The sequence below is a fragment of the Silene latifolia genome, chromosome 10 (genome assembly GCF_048544455.1).
Source record: "Silene latifolia isolate original U9 population chromosome 10, ASM4854445v1, whole genome shotgun sequence".
NCBI classification, from domain to species: Eukaryota; Viridiplantae; Streptophyta; class Magnoliopsida; order Caryophyllales; family Caryophyllaceae; genus Silene; species Silene latifolia.
In genome coordinates, this window is record NC_133535.1 from 133,926,966 (window position 1) to 133,932,965 (window position 6,000).

The window sequence follows — 6,000 nt, forward strand, 5'->3', positions numbered from 1 at the left end:
CTCTAAACATCACGATTTCTTTCCTATCTTTGGTTAACATCCCAAACAACGAACATCAAACCCATCAACAAAATTACCTCAACATTCTTTCCAATACTATCCTTAATTGTATCATCATCTAACTCTCCACCAAAAATCTCGTATCGTGCAAATACTCCACCAACTTCATACTCCCTTAATTCCTCTAAACTCATGATTAATCATGTTGTCCTGACACTTCAATATATAACCATTAACTCGACTTACTCTTAACAAAGATTATCATACATCTCGACGATTCCGTACTTTTATGTCACATAACTCCGGTGAACATTTTTCTCAACTTACTTTTATCCTTCTTTTCTCTTTATACTCAACAATACCATTTAATAGTTCAACTCCTTATTACTTCTATCTAATTCTTTAGTGCTCCGGTTACCTTCTCATTCCGCCAAAGCTCAAATCCCATTATTTCATGTCGATATCATCTCACTCTTTCTTACCATGGATCTTCTCTTATTATGCTATCGCTCACACTTGTCACTAACCTATCCATAAAATCAACGTTCACTGTTTAAACAACTTCATTTCATGCCGTTAAATGCCCAAAGAAATCACACGTAGTTTCACCTCTTAATAAACCAAATCTCCCAAACTCACTCACTGTCTACAAATCCACCTCGCAACATGTCTCCATAAAGTTCACTATATACCACTCTTCTCAACCCCTTTAAAACGAACTTTCACTACATATATTCTTGACCCACACGACTCCTAACCATCTCACTCCATAATTCTTTACACATCTCAAGTTGCCACTATCCAAACCTTCCTTTCAATCTTTTCATTCTCACGTTCCTTAGACCCACATCATCCCTTACCCACTTTCACTTACTTTCACATCACTCAATTTCGCGAATAAATCACCCACCACGTCTCACCAAAACTTGCACCATGCCTCAATCAACTCATCAATATTCTTTTTCTTTTTCCACTTCTCAGCACAACCACATATAGCTCATCTCCTCCCACCAAACTCATACTCACCATAAGGTGCCACTCACCACCCCATAAGATTGGGTAACTTACGTATCAAGACCAACTTACATGTAAAACAATGCATAAAGAAGTAAAATAACAACTTTGAATTAAACATAATATGCAACGAATGTCAAAAGATAAGCATATGACCCAAAACAGGGGTCACTAGATCGAGTACCGGCCACTCGATCGAGTAAGTGACTTACTCGATCGAGTAGGTGAAGATCAGAAGCACGTAAAACAAATCACCAGGGCTACTCGATCGAGTAACTAACGTACTCGATCGAGTGCCCCCTTACTCGATCGAGTACCAAAGATACTCGATCGAGTACCCCAATTCTCAGCACTGTTCAGTTTTCGTAAAACAGTCATAACTCACTCATTTCTAGGTCGTTTTGGGCGTGTGACCTATCGTTAGAATCGTAAAAGAGCAAGCTATCACCTCCAATTGGAATCACATTAAAATCATTTACGCATCTCAAGTTATAACAGTTTAAAGACAACCTCTTTATAAACGAAAAACACAACTATTGATTTTTACTTCCCAAACGACTTAAACAACAACAAGGTAGACAAAATGACTCAGTACTCATAAAACCAGTATTGCTAATCTCATGTTACCATCTTCAAAAATCAAGCAACAACATCCATCATGCACATATATTATTTAACTCATTAGTCATGTACTAACCGCATACTTTAAATTTTATAACTTTTCGCAACACAAAACATTCTCATACATTACAAATCCTATTTCCATGTTACTAATACAACAACATTACAAATACACTTCGTCACCTAAACATATTCATAATCACAAAATTCATATTCTCATGCAATTGCTACTCCATCTTTTCCAATCAATTCATCCATTTCCAACACATTACTCATCATTCTCATACACTTTTCTAACAATTCTAACCAACATTGTAAACCAACTATCATGCAACATGCTTTCAATCAACAACATACGAAATCACATCATCACCATCTTTTCTACACATTCCCCACTCTCAACATACATACATCCACTGATTCATGCCACACATCACTACATAGGTACACAATACACAAGGTAAACACATAGCGATCCCGACTCATATCCCATAGTGACCGGTTCAAAATTGTAGGGCGAGTTCGCGACTTTAGGACGTCTCCCAAGTCTTTGCATTAGCTCCTACAATCTTTACCCCGGGTTCATTTTAATTGACTCCCTATATTCATTGGATTCATTGGTTACAGGTTTCAGGATCGCCGCTCTGATACCATTTGTAACACCCCCACACTCCAAGTGCCTTACCAGGACCACTCAGGTATAAGGATGTCACCATCTCGGTTACCCGAGGCATGATATTCATAAGACAATAACGAAACAACTTTAAAAGTAAATAAAGTTTAAAGTGTTACATAGCAATACCAAACGATAAAAAGAAATACAAGATTCTCGGACGGTCTCATCTGCTAAAACTATCAAAGCTATAAAACATCGTCGACACAAATGGAAGACTTCTAACGCGCACGTGATGACTCATCCCAGCTATCCCATACGCGTCATATCATACCTGCTCAATAACCGCTCACCACCCCCGAATGGATCACCACAGTTTTAAAACATTTAAACGGGTCGATTAATCACACAACTCAATATATATATCAACAATAAGATAAACATACAACTTAACCGTCACACACACACAACCACACCAATTCCAACAATCTCAATCACCGATCGTCCACTGGACCACCACCGCCAGATGGGGGACCGCACTGCCTACCCACCAAATCCCCGCTCCTCATAATGAGCGATAACCCCGTCCATTAATGTGCACATCCCTTCGTGGCGGGTTCCACGAAAAGCGAAACTAGGGCGTGAAGCCACTCCCGCAAGTGACCCCACTCGGTAGAGGACACGCCTCGAGAACCATAGACAAACAATCACAATCACAATCACAACCGTCACAATACAATTACTATATCAAACAATCAAACACAACACATCAACCAATATCACATTATGGGACTAATACTGAGTAGGAAATCCTACCTGGAACAGCAGCACAATCAGACGGTCTCAACAGCTGTATAAAAAAGCCTCTTCTACAAATCCTTCTCCTATCATACATACACATAATCACTACCAATCATTATCTACAACAAAACCCCCAATCCCAAAATTAGGGTTTAATGAAACTTGACGAAATACTATAAAATTGGTATGTAGATCTTACCCTCGACGCAAGGATCACAAAGGTATAAAGAACGATGGAATCCGACCTCTCAAGCTCCGGGATTTGTCAACAACACGGAGAATGCGAAGAACGTAACTTGAATCTCTCTTTTAATGTTATTAGGTTTGTAAAAGTGTATTATGAAAGTGACGGAAAGACATATATATTAATCCGTGTTATTAACAAAACCCGTCGAATTATCACCCGCTAACCGAGCTACTCGATCGAGTAGCTAAGGTACTCGATCGAGTGCCCCCTTACTCGATCGAGTATCCTAGTTACTCGATCGAGTACCCAACAGGTCAGAAACTATTTTAAAACGCAACTCACCCTTACTCGACAGAGTAAGGCCTACTCGACAGAGTACCTAAAGACTTATAAATACGGAGTATTACAGTATATGCATATGCTTGTCACATTTGCATTGTTTTACTTGCATTTTTAGGTCATGTTTATTGCATTTCCGCATGCATTTGCTTTTTCTTTTGCATTTAAAAAAAAAAAACAAACAAAAATACAAAAATATCACGTTTATGTTTGCATGTAGGTCGAGTCGGAATGGATGGATTTCTATGATAAAATTGCTTTACGTATTGTCTCATTGCCCTTCCTTGCACTTTTAATGTCGTTGAGTATGTCACTTGCATAGTCTACGAGTTTTTGTTGGAATTTTACTAAACGAATAGACTTGACTCAATATTGGCAAACTACTTAAAATTTCTAAGGTTAGAGCTTATTTAAATTGGTGTCATTTATGACCGGTTTCATGTAGGAATGAGAGTAGTTACTCCTCGTAAGGCATGTCACATAAATTTGCATAAACATGAATTTTATCTGCTTAATACCTGTATGCATTTGGTTTTGCGGTTTGCTGACACATGTGGAAGAGGTTCCCTTTATTTCATTTTGCCCATAAGCCCCACAAAAGCCAAATTTGCCCTTTTGTCCCATAAACTACATTCTAAATTTAGCCACCCTAGCCGAGCTAGTAAAGGTAGTTATTCGGGAATATTATTTTGCGATTTGGTTTTTATTGTCTTGTGTGAGAAATGCATCAGTTTTGGATGATATGTTGGGGAAATGAAGGGAAACTTTGAATTGAAAAAAAAAAAGAAAAAAAAGAAACTGAACTGAAGCAGAGGAGGTTCAGGTCAAAAGGGGTGGTCGATCGATTGCATCACCTGGTCGATCGACTGCCAGATCAGGTTTTGAAAAAAGAGGCAGAAAGAAAAAAAAGAAAAAGGAAGAAAAGAAAAAATCACATGATTAGAATAATTTTTGGATGGTGATTTTTATTCCCATGTTGCTATTCATATTATTTGGGGGATTATTATTATTTTGGGAGATTGTGAGATTTGTGCTTTCAGTAGCACCGTTTTGATTTTCTCTCGAGTACGAAGTTGAGAAGTATTCAGAAATTTGGTGTTTAGAAGTTGCTTGCTCGGCTTTATCTCCTCCTATCCGAATTTATTTTAGCCCCTTCTTACCCGTAGCCTCATAATCCCAAATCGCCTCGGCATGTGTCATGGTCATTAAATGGTTGAAATGCATACGTACGGTTGTAGAGATTTTATTCATGTTAGACTGCAGGCATGTTTTTATGGGTCGTAGTTAGGTGAGAGACTTATTTCGTTCATTCTTCTATCTTGCACAATTAAATTCTCATCCTATTCTTAAAATTGAGTGAATGAGCGACCCGTGAGAGTCCGATATACACGAGTCTTGCAAGGTCGAAAGTTTGGTAAATTCTTGAACATGTTCAACTCGTTTGCGCTTGACAAAATGCTTTGATATTATTTGTTGCACTAAATTGGTTGGGCATGATAATACGTTCTTGTTTTGAGAAATAAATCCGTTCCAATAGGTGTTTAGATTGAGTCTTAGTACTTGCTTGGGGACAAGCAAGGTTTGGTTTGGGGAGATTTGATACGTGCATATTCTATACACTTTATTAGCGGTTTTGGCACGTATTTCTATGCGTAATTGTTAGCTTTAAGCTATTATTTCTCCCGAAACTGTTTACTTTGGATTTCCTATGTCATTATTGTAGGAATGATCGGAAGTAAGCTAAATCAAGCCTTTATCTGTTCCCGGGGGCATTTTATGGAAACTATGAAGTTAGAAGCTCGGAACTTGATCGTCTCGGAATGCGTGCGTGAAGTGGGAGGCCGTTTGTTAGAGCAGAGAGAGGCAACCACAGCGCAACTGGTCTATACACCAGTGACTCCAGTCTATCGACCCAGGAGTTTAGCAGAGGAAGCAGTGTTGCCAGCACTGTACTGGGCGGTTGATCGACTGCATCGCCTGGTCGATCGACTAGATTTCGAAGCTGCGTTATCTTTTATACGATTGTCTTTTGTAAAAGCCCACTTGAAATTTATCTTTTGGGTAGACTATTATCAGTAGGACGTAACAAAAAATTGAGGGTATGCTTTTTATTATTCAACGACTGAAGTTTTATACCTAGTTTTGGGAACGCGAAATGGAGGCTACGGATTACGCTCAATTGTTTGTTCATCGAATTCTTTAGTAAGCTTTAATTCAATTTCAATCTTCTCTTATTCTTGTTTATTTATTTCTAGTTTCTTCCAATTTATACTTAAGCAATTTAATTTTAATCCCTTAGTTTTAATTCTAATTCAATCATGTCAATTTTATTCCATATCTATAATTTTGCAATTGTCATATTCTTAATCATGCGTAGCTAAATTCCTATGCTAGGAATTAGGGAATCCATGGCGTGATGAGTTGC